The sequence below is a fragment of the Amblyomma maculatum genome, chromosome 8, assembly GCF_055883805.1.
Source record: "Amblyomma maculatum isolate TAMU_Amacu chromosome 8, ASM5588380v1, whole genome shotgun sequence".
NCBI lineage: Eukaryota > Metazoa > Arthropoda > Arachnida > Ixodida > Ixodidae > Amblyomma > Amblyomma maculatum.
In genome coordinates, this window is record NC_139351.1 from 48,155,736 (window position 1) to 48,168,053 (window position 12,318).

Sequence of the window (12,318 nt, forward strand, 5' to 3'; positions counted from 1 at the left end):
TTTAATATCTGTGAGAATGAATGACAATGTGCATCATTCTTTTCATGTCATGTGTTCATGAGTTGGCTCTTTCTGGTGTTTTCTTCCTTGGTACAATATTAGGCTTCAGAGAACCACATTTTGTCATTTGCATACTGTTGCTTGTGGCTTTCCTTGCTTTTAACATGCGTGAGATTGTTTAAGTTGCCTATTTGCAATGTATAATGCTGAGGAAATTAAAGAGTTCTGTAGTTTACTCATGTCATTTTCTAGCATTGGGTGCAGGTACTACCAAACTTTCCAAAGAGCACCTGATGGCCATTAACAGTGAAATGTTGCACGCTTTGTAATAAAAAACATACAGTTCTCATTACTAGACAACGGTTGTAGTGCGTGAGAACTATTGATTTACAATTGTACATCAGTTTAGCTTGCATCATAACTGAATGTGTGAAAGAGCACTGTGGGTGTGTGACGGCAATGCAGCTTTAGTTGTAGTAGCATCTGATGAGACTATATTTTATGTCTGGCAGTGTTGAAAACCTCTGCAAATACATAAGCATTTCAGACAGTTTTGCAAGAAATAGCAGGGAATAAATAATTTAGAGCATTGCAGGAGATTCTAGAGCTCATTTTTGACATTCAGAATCTATTTTAATGATTTCTAGATGATGACTTGCAAGAAGTCTTGTAGCTTAAAAGAAGTGGGTGCATTAGCTGAGCTAGAAGGCAGCTACAAGATGTACCAAGACGTATAAAAACGTCTTTCATATGTTGTCAATGCATCTTTTAAATGTCTATCAGCTGTCTTGGGTGCCACTTCAGATGTCTATAAGGTGACTAGACTGACTTCCGTTTAGTATGTTATTTGTCTTCCAGATTTCTAGGAGATATCTTGCAAGATGTCTTGTAGCCTAAAAAAGTGGGTGCATTAGCTGAGCTACAAGATCACTACAAGAAATATCAAGACATCTGGCAATGTCTTGCATATCTTGTCGAGACATATTATATATGTTTAGTAGCCATCTCAGAGGTCTACTGAGACATCTATCAGGCATCTTGCTTGTCTTGGCAAGACAGTTTATAGCCGTCTCATAGATGGGTTGGTGTTTACTGGGTGCGTGTCCTTCATTCGCAATTCTGACATCAATTATCCACGGCTTTCTGGACCATAGGAACTAGGTATCGCAGTCGCAATAGTCCATTTTAACGGAGCTTCGAAATCAGTGAGCTTTCGTCTGATTTAGATACGACATAAAAGAAAGAGCACTGAGGAGCGCTACAAAACGAAGTCGCATGGTTGATTAGGCGCTCTGATTCGTGGCCATCGTGAACGTGCCCATGGGGTATCGTGATGAAGCGCTTCGCGCCACTTCGTTGTCCCGCGCGTTAACAGGTATACCCCTCCTGCTGATGCGCACTGCGTTTGAACAGTCGAGTTTCGTCCACTATGTTGCAATCTTCGGCGAGGCTCGTGCTCGGCGTCACGGAACGAAGCGCACGGTCATGTCTACCTGATAGTGGCAGGTATACTGAATGTTTAGTCTGCATAAAGAGATCGAACTTTCTGTGGCAAGCGTCGTGACGAGCTTTTTCGAAGCGAACGCTCACTCAAGTACGATGGGTGAGGTGACCGGCACGCACGTGCTTGTAGCGTGAGTCACACGGTTGCAAAACCTTGTTACCAAGTGTTCGTTCGCGCAGCGTGCTGGACAGGAACATGTGGAATAGAGAACTTCCATGTTCTCGCCGGCGTTTTGCGCCAAATAATTATATTTGGTTTTCCTTATGAGAGTTAGCAATAAAGCAACTTGGCCTGTAAAATAGAGGGCTCCATTTCCATCCACGCACGCGGCAGCTTGCTTTAGCTTTCATCGAAGGTGAGAAAGATCGCCGCCGCTGTGAATGTGATATTGAGGGCGTCGTACACAATTATCAGTGCCTCAACCGCAGTATCAATTAATGTTCGAACACAACCATGCGCATTTGCATATAGAGGCGAAACATTAAGGGCGCCGGTGTGCCGTTGCCTCCGCGGTTAGTTCCGGCAGCGCGCTCGCAGCTGGCCGCAGATGCCACGGCTCTACACTGTCTGCGCGCATATATACCGAACCCAGGTGGTGAAAAGAGCGGCGCCCATACAATCCTGCGGGCCTGCGTTATTTTAATTCGTTAGTATAACAGACCATATATGCAGAATCTGTCCGCGGAAAGTGTCATCAGAGAGTGTGCCCGCGTCCTAATAAAGCCCTATAAAGCCCCTCAATAAAGGGGCTTTATAGGGCGGGCAGGCTAGCCAACGTATAGACAGCGTGGCTTCAAACGAGTGACGGCTTGGAGCTGCCCTCGGTAAAGCAGTATGCACGCTTGCTTCCTTTCTTCTTTTTCGCTAGCTGTGAGGTATGGGCTGGTTTGGCTTGAGAGGCAGCGGAAGGAGTGCTGAAGATTTGCTGTCGTTTACTTGGCTCAATCAGCCGCTTTTGCACCTTAAAAGTTACGTCTCAATTACGTACATACAACAACAACTATATATATAATGACGCATTCGTAAGCTAAGTAACATCTTGTATAATTTCACAGCTTAATTCTAAACATCAACGCTTACGCGCCGCAAGATGCTGTAAAGTTATTTGCTTTTTGCCACTACAAAACTGCATGTGTGTGGGCGCGCGTGTGTGCAAATAACTGATGCGCAGGTACTCAATATATTTGAGGCCCCGCATAAGGTCAGTACTCCTGCACGTTTTCATTGTAGTGAGGAATCAATCACAATCCCTGCAGCGCGCTGCGGAGAAGCAGACTCGCGACTAGAAGTCCCTGCGTCGCTTCGAACAGCTCTAACCCCGCCAGACCACCGGAAAAAAAAAGGGAACGAAAGCAAAAGACTGCGAACGCACAAAATCTGCGCTCACTCATTCCCCCGGGGGAGGAAAATTCTGTTTACTGCTTGGAACCATGAAGGAGGGGAGAAGACTGTGTTGGAGGAGCGGCAGTTAGTTTTGTCCACGCCATGGCTCCTAGAGCCATGACGTGGACAAAACTAACTGCCGCGAGCGCTTCCTCTTCAAGAAAACAAGACTCCGCGAGAACGCGTACGTGTAGGCTACGTCACCTTTGTGTCACGTGATTGCGCATCGTCGATCTGCAAAAACATTCTCCCCTCGCACACACACACACACACCCCACTAGGCTTAGCCACTAGTACTAGGTGGAGCTGTAAGCGGTGGGTGGCGCCAGTGGTGAGTCGCTCACATCAAAGAAAGCTTCCTTCCTGATCTGCCGTTTCCACTTTCAGTATAGCGCGAAACGCAGATTAGGAAGGAAGCTTTCTTTGATAACTTTATTTAGTACCCGGGGCTGGCAGCGCCATTCACGGAGAAACCGGGCAGAAGGCCATTTCCAGTACTTGACGGCGCTCCAGCTGCCTTCTAGCAGCACAGAAAAAATAGAAGCTTAGGCGACACAGCTCTTAATCAAGACATCCCCCATAATTCTTCCCCCTACAAGTAGCAAGGATCGAGCGCTAATAAAGCGCCTTACTTGTTTCTCGTGGACCCCCAGTAGCCTGGCCCCCTCCCCTTCCTGTCCCTCAATCGTGCGGTGACACAGGAAAGTTGAGCCATTTCTGAATAGAGGCTTGGGCGCCGCAGCTCTCACCTCAAGACATCCCCATAATTCTTCCCCCTTCCAGTAGCAAAGATTGAGCGCTAACACAACGCCTTATACCCTCAGTTTCTCGTGGACCCCCGGTAGCCTGGCCCCCTCCCCTGCCTATCCCTCGATCGTGCAGTGAAACAGGAACGTTGTGCCACTTCTGAGTGTGCCCGACACATGACCACCACCGCCGACGGCTGGAGGCACGCTGGAGTGAGGAGGGGACCCTCAGGCTCGGGCCTGCTGCCACGGAGGACCAGCTGCTGTTCCCGGCCAGGAACCCTCTTGCAACCCACAGAATCCTGTTGAAAATCCATTGGAGACCACGACCTTTCCTCCCTGCTCTAAATGCCCCCCTGCCCGTCCGAACCAAGGCGACGCTGAAGGCGATGAGAGTGACGTCGTGACCTACCCCTCCCTTCCCAACCTCCCTTACCGCCCTTCCCGCTGAACGCCAAGAGTGACGCCGCCATGTATGCCGGCATCCCAAGAATATATATATATATTCTTGGGATGCCGGCATACATGGCGGCGTCACTCTCTCTCTAGTATACTAGAGTCCACATAATTCATTATCATCAATTACAAGGAAAGCACAAAGAAAAGGTCAGTAGTTGTTCGTGCTGCCGAACCTGAATATCGAACGTTAGCTCTAAGTTACTTAGCAATGCAAAAACGTGTGGGTTGCATATTGTTACCGCGCGAAGAGGAAGCGCGGGGAAAGCGTGTAGAATAAAGATAAGAAAGATCTCGAGAGAAGAACGGTGTTTTTTTGTCGGCGCTGTGCCTGTGTCTATCCTTATGTGTCATCCTGCACTGTAACATTTTAGTTGAACAAAATTGTTTATTAATGTCAATTTTTACACACAATGTAGTGAGGATTTCAATCCAAATCGGCCGAGGTCACATTTGAGGGTGGCTCGCACCAAACTTGGAGGTCAACGTCAGGTTCAGCATAGCGCCATGGTCTCAGCCAATTTTGAGGGTGGCCCAGGCCAAATTTAATTATGATTCGCCATTGTCGAAATAGGCTGCATAATAATTTTGGTCCAACCACCGACGCCAAATTTGGAAGTCCTTCGCCATAGCTGTAATTAGCTGGACATCAATTTTAGTCCAACTCAGCCGAAATCAAATTTCGGGGCGGACTTGGGACAAATTTTCAAATGGCACAGACCAAATTTGGAAATCACCATCGAGTTCGTCATACCTGAATTAGACTGAATATCGATTTAGGTCCAAACCGGACAGTCAAATTTTGAGGGTACATGGCCTTTGCCAAATTTGGAGGTCACCATTCTGTTCTCCATAGTCGAATATCAGGCTGGACATTGATTTTGGTACTTATCAGTCAGGGTGAAATTTTAGGGTGGCTGGGCCAAATTTGGGGGTGGCCCAGCCCAGTAAAAAAAAAAACAATTAACAAATTGGAAATTTTCAATTGGAAGTATTTGGTTTTCCAGCTGGAACCAATTGTGTTTCGGACAATTAACCCATTGCAGCCAATGGCTGAGACCAACTGCACACAATTGGATCCAATGGGTCATGCCAACTGCATGCAATCGATCCAACAGGATACACCAATGGGATCCAATGGGCCACACCCATTGTATGTAATGGGTATAATGGGTATGGCTGCACATTGCATACAATGGGTCCAATTGGACATGTCAATTGGGACAAAATGAAGACTGACGGACGATTTGCATGTTTACTAGGCATATATAACACGAGATCACTACACACACCCAGCAAACAGACTGCTGCTCCTGGTTACATACACCACTCATCCTACTCCCATGCTGAGTCCAGTGACTTGCCATTTGAGTGCACTTATTTTATTTTTTTTTTTGTTTGCAGCGATAGCGCAGATGATGAATTTAGTTTAAGAGGTTAAGGCGCTGGTAATTGTTATTATGAACAGAATATTGTGTTTGCTTTCTTTGTGAATGTATGTGAATGTTTCCATGGAAGCACTCAGTGCAGTTGGACAAACCAATTGGACTCAATTGGTAAGACTCATTGGATGCAATGTGTTTGACCAATATTAGGCTATGCTGTTGGCAAAGATTCGTTGAACTGAGTTTCATTTGGAGCATGAATGAATATAATTATGTAGAGAAATGGTTCTCTATATGCTTTGCACAAGTAGCAGATCCAGTTGGCCCATCCAACTGGAACCATGTCGAATGCTAGAATTCCAAATGGAACCAACTGAACTATCCATTTGGAATGTCACTTCCAAATGGACTTTCAATGGGTTCCAGATAGAATCGTGATCCTAATTAGAACCCATTGAGAGTCCAACCGGACTGCCTATTTGGAAAATTCCAACAGGAACCCATTGAGTCCAATTGGTTCCAATGTTTTTTTATAGGGGAGCCAAGTTGGGAGGTCACCATTGTGTTTGCCAGGGTCGAATTAGGTATAGACATCGACATTTTTGTACATACGGGCCAGGAAGGCTTCCTTGCCATGGTGATGGCACACGACTATACATTCCTTCACAGTTAGAGGTCAAATTTCAGCGTCATCTGACCAGGAATAGTAGCAGTAGAGCTAACGCTCTAATAAAACGTTTGCAGCATGGTAGAGTGTGTAGCAAAAATGCCTGAGCATTGTCTTTTATGTGAAAGTGCACAGCACAGAAGACTATGTGAAACTAATTGTTACAGTTTATTTCACCCCTGATCCATTGGCAATGTTCTCAGCTATGTTGCATTTAGAAAAGTGTTTCCACCTAGCAGAAATGAAATATTGTAACAGTCCTAAGAAGATGAAGCTGAAGATGAAGCCAGAGGCACTGACGTTGACCAGCTGAACTCCCTGCCATATCGACCTGTTGTTCAGGGCTCCGACGTTAAACCCCCATCATAATAATATTTCTTCATTGTCTAGCATGTCGCAGCTGATGCTTGCTCTCGTGCGAGTGTTTACATGGGTGGGAAGTTTCAACTCCCAAAAAAAGCACTCATTTGAGACCACTTGCTGTGCACGCCCATCTCATGACTGTCCAGAATATTTTTGTTCCGCTAAGTTTCTCATTATATGCATTTGCACTTGTCTACATATTCTTCTAATAGTCATTAGAGTGTTTGCTTTCTTTCAAAACTTTCTACTTTCCAAATTGCTCAGAATGGCAGTGGCCATCCTTGTGTCCCATACTGTAATATTTCAGCTCACTATCGAGATAGTGAAAGAAGCATGAAAAACTTATCTCACATATGGCCAACATGCTGTAAAACCAAAACGAGTGCATGTGTTGACAAACCAGAGTCAAGTAATAGACGTGAGCTTCTGGGGCCTTCCTTGGGACAAAAAACAACTTTTCGACATTGATACTAAAAAGGCTTTTTGGAGGCGTTCCATAAAGTGAGTATACCTCCAAAGATTACAATGTCCTGATAGGTTATTTTTGGGATATTTTGAAGATACTGTTCGTTAGATCAGTAGTGTAGAAGTGTATATGCAGTGTTGTGTGGCATAGCCGTCACCTTGATAGCCATCAAAGCATGTAATTCTCATAGCTTCAACATACTTTTTAATTTGCTATTTCCCCCTGGTATGTCCAATTGGATCCGTCACATGCGGCGAGTCTAGGCGATACAATCTAATTGGTATTCCCAGTGTGTGAAATGGGTCTCAACCATTGACTAATGGGTTAAGTGACTAAAAACTGAAACGAAACAGTTTCAGTAAATTTGCCATAATTGTAAATTTCTAATTAGTTCCATGTCTGGAAGACATTAAATACACCAATATGATAAGCATGTATAATGGACATCCAACGAAGGTCAGAAAACATGTCGGAGCCGGAACACTTAAAGGATCAAGGAATTTTTGAAATGCACAAAAGTTTTTAAATGTGGTCCGAAAGGCAAACTAGATTTAAGAAATTAATTTGCATTTGGCAGTGATGTGCCTGATCTGGTGCCCTTATTCGTAGCTTCTATAATAGGATACAACTTAAAACAGTTGCCAGCTTATGGTTTGGTTTGTGGGGTTTTAACGTCCCAAAGCAACTCACGCTATGAGAGACGCCGTAGTGGAGGACTCCAGGAATTTCGACCACCTGGGGTTCTTTAACGTGCACTGACATCGCACAGTACACGGGCGCCTTGCTTTTCGCTTAGGAACAGTAGTCGAGCACCGTAACTACTGCGCCATCCCGGCGGGTGGCAGTGGTACGCGATGTGTATTATTCCTCTCAACTGCAAACAAAATTGGTTTCTACTATTTGAATGCAGACCAAACCAGTTCTATTAACGTTGGATCAAACAACCCAATGACATAATTTTCGAGTTTATGATTTTGTCTGATCACGTTTTTTCTTTATGTAACCAGAAAAGCCAAGACAATGGCACATTTTTGGTCACGAAGTTACTGTGCGAGGTACAATATTTGTAGACTTGTCGTATCAAATTGCGAAACTCGATGAAGTTGTGAGCTCTGCTATGTAGGGTCACCCAAGATAGACAGGTCACGGCAGAGAGTTCTGACAAAATGTGATTCACTGGAGAAGGTAATGGCAACCCACTCCAGTATTTCCTGCCAAGAAAACCCTATGGCCAGTCACAATACCATTAATGATATGGCGCCGGAAGATGAGCCCCCCAGGTTGGAAGGCGTCCCACATGTTACTGGGGATGAACGAAGGGCAATTCCTAGTAGCTCCAGGACGAATGAAGCGGCTGGGCTAAAGCCAAAAGGACGCTCAGTTGTGGATGTGTCGGGAAGTGACCGGAAAGTCCGATGTTGCAAAGAGATATATCACATAGCAACATGGAATGTAAGATCTATGACGCAAGGTAAACTGGATGTCGTCAAGCGAGAAATGGACAGATTGAAAATTGATATCTTAGGTATCAGCGAGCTCAAGTGGACCGGAATGGAAGAATTTAACTCCGGCGACCATTATGTCTTTTATTGTGGGCACAAATCCAAGAGAAGGAATGGGGTCGCTCTCATATATAGTAAACAGAAGAATGGGCAAAGCAGTGCTAGGATACAACCCCAAAAACGACCGAATGATTTCACTTCGGATCCAAGGTCACCCTTTCAATATAACAGTTATCCAAGTCTATACACCGACCACCACTGCTGAAGAAGCTGACGTTGAGAGATTTTATGCGGACCTACAATCCCTTTTAGACTGCACCCCATCATCAGACGTCGTTTTTCTCATAGGAGACTGGAATGCTAAGGTCGGGAGTGAAGAAATATTCGGAATTATAGGCAAGTTCGGTCTTGGCGAGCCAAATGAAGCTGGGCTGCAGAGGCTAGTAGAGTTTTGTCAAGAAAACAATCTGACCATAACGAATACTCATTTTCAGCAGCACAAGAGGCGCCTGTACATATGGATTCACCGGACGGTCTGTACAGGAATCAGATCGATTATATTCTTTGCCGGCAGAGATGGAGAAGCGCTATACAAGCAGTAAAAACAAGGCCTGGGACCGATTGTGGCACCGATCATCAGCTTCTTGTTGCCAAAATTAAGCTTCGATTGAGGAAAACGCAGAAAACTAGAAGGCCTTTCAGGTATGATCTGGATCAAATTCCATTAGAATATGCTGTGGAAGTGAGGAATCGATTTCAAGAATTAGATCTAGAAGACAGAGAGCCCGAAGAGATGTGGACTGATGTTCGTGATATAATACAAGAAGTTGCTACTAAGGTTGTTCCAAAGCAAAAGAAATGCAAGAAAGCAAATTGGTTATCTGAAGAGGCTTTGCAAATAGCTGAGGAAAGGAGGATGGCAAAAGTTATGGGGGAAAGAGGGAAAGAGGACTGCTGCAGCTGAGGCTCTAAGGGAGCACTTCAGGTGAGGGTCAAAGGAAGTACCTTTGCAAGACAAACAGAACCACCTTTGCAGGCTGCGAGGTTCGAAACTGGGTTTGGGCCCACTGCGGAGGAGGGGCGCGCAGCGGGGTTTACGGAGCTTCTCCCAAACGTACACCCCTGTAAAAGCCGAGCACCAGGCCGGGGGACGCTTGTACCCATTTTTACCGGTGGGTGTCCGGCGGTGGGTTTCGAACTGACCACCTCCCGCAGCCGAGACGGGCGCTCTAACCCATACAAGGTTCTCAATGCGGATTTTCAGAAAATAGCAAGGAGAGATAAGAATGCCTTCCTGAACATACAGTGCCAAGCATTCGAGGACAACAGCCGATTAAGGAACACAAGAGTTTTGTATAAGACAAAGATCTCAAAGGAAGCTTCTGTGCTAAGCTGGGGGTGATAAAGGACAAATGAGGCAAGGACCTCACTGAAGCCTCAGAGATAAAGAAGAGGTGGCAGGAATACACAGAAGAACTGTACAAGAAGGACCCGAATGTGCAAACCCAACATAAGACGGTTGTGATTACTAATCTCGAGCCGGGCATCCTGAAGAGTGAAGTTGAATGGGCCTTAGTCAGCCTTGCTAAGAACAAAGCTTGCGGAATTGATGGCATTCCAGCTGAGTTGCTTCAAAACCTCAACCATGACGATGTTAACATTCTGCATACATTATGTCAGAAGATTTGGACAACCCTGCAGTGACCACAGGATTGGAGGAGGTCAGTTTACATCCCCATTCCAAAGAAAGGCAGTGCGAAAGATTGTTCCAACTACCGCACGATCGCGCTTATTTCGCATGCTAGCAAGGCGATGTTAAAAATCCTCCAAGGTATATTGCAGCAGTATGTGGATCGGGAGCTTCCGGACGTGCAAGCTGGGTTCCGCAAGGGCAGGGGAACTAGAGACCAAATTGCCAACCTTCGCTGGATCATGGAAAAAAGCAAGAGAGTTCCATAAACCCATCTACTTCTGCTTTGTTGATTATGCGAAAGCGTTTGACTGCGTAGATCACAGCAGATTGTGGCGAGCTTTCCAAGAGATGGGAGTTCCAATTCACCTCATCTGTCTCCTCAGGAACCTGTATGAAGGGCCAGAGCCCACAGTCAGAACTGGGCATGGTCTTACTGATTGGTTTCCGATTGAGAAAGGAGTGAGGCAAGGCTGCATATACTGTCGCCCTGCCTATTTAACCTATATGCAGAGTGCATCATGAGGAAGGCCGGTCTGGACGAGTCTTCAGCTGGAGTGAAGATTGCTGGAAAACGTATCAACAACCTTAGATATGCGGATGATACCACTTTAATGGCAGAAAGTGAAGTGGAACTCAAGAGACTTCTGATGCGCGTACAAGAAAAGTGAGAAGCTTGGGCTTAAACTGAACATTAAAAAGACAAAGATCATGGCGTCAAGTCCTGGAGCCTCAATGGACAAGAAGTGGAAGCTGTGACAGATTTTCTCTTCTTGGGCTCCAAGATTACCTCGGAAAGAGACTGCAGCCATGAAATTAGGAGACGCCTGCTTCTGGGAAAGAGAGCAATGGTTAGCCTTGACCGCCTAGTAAAGAGCAGAGACATTAGTCTGCCAACCAAGATCCGTATAACTCGTGCTATGGTCTTTCCAGTTGTGATGTATGGATGCGAGAATTGAACTGTGAAAAAGGTTGATCGCCGAAGAATTGACGCGTTTGAATTGTGGTGCTGGCGAAGACTCTTGAGAGTTCCTTGGACTGCCAGAAGATCAAATCAGTCGATATTGTCGACCATAAACCCTGAATACTCATTGGAGGGTCACATTCTAAAGTTAAAGTTCAGCTACTTTGGTCATCTGATGAGAAGAGGGGAGTCGCTGGAGAAAGATTTGATGTTGGGAAAGGTCGAGGGTCGCCGGAGAAGGGGTAGGCAGCGAACGCGATGGTTAGATGGCATCCTCGAGGCACTGCAGATAAAGTTATGTGATGTTAGGAAGCTAGTGAGAGACCGGAAAGCGTGGCGTGACATGGTCCATAGGGTCACGAAGAGTCGGACACGACTGAACTGAGTAACAATAGAGATGCATTTCAAACAAAACTTTGAAGTCAGGCGTTTTTCACTGAGCATGCCATAGCTAGGCTGCAAATATAGCACAGATATTTCACTGCAAAGCTTTAAATATTAACAAAGCAAAAATAATGTATGTATGCCCTAATAGGCATATGTATAAGCATAAGCCCATGGTGTATTTGAAACTGATATGGCGAGCTGATAGCGTACTATGTCATATGCTGTTGTCTCCCTTTAGTCCTCGTGCATTGCAGTAGGCGGCTTGCCATTTAATGTTGGTTTCCAATTGCAGTAACATGTGCTCTAAAAACCATCATATCAAAAACTTGCAGGTTACTTCACTACAACTGCTAACTTGTTCCGTAAGGCTCTAAAAATTTAGTTCCATTTTAAACTTTTGCCTACTATTCGGAGGATGCCAAATAATTGTGGAAACTACTACCAACATCCTCTGGACATCTGAGTATCTGCACCAGAAGCTTGCAGAACATCCTATAAATTGCTAATTCATCATTCATTCAGGTTTCTGAGGGGCCATTGGATGTCCCAAACATCCGGATGCAGTAAGACACTGAATGCTCAAAGGTATTTCAATGTCCATTAGGGTGAGAAGCCAGGTAGCACTTAAGGCAAGACCAAAATGAACTGCTGGTGCTTCTTCCGACTGCCATGCATATATGCTTCCCGACAGATTTTCATGCAAGCTGAAATGTGGATATCCACGTTTTACAAATGAGTTCGGGAGAACTAATATACAGTATGAATGGATGAAATTTCAACTCAACTAGCCTTCCAAATTCCCAAG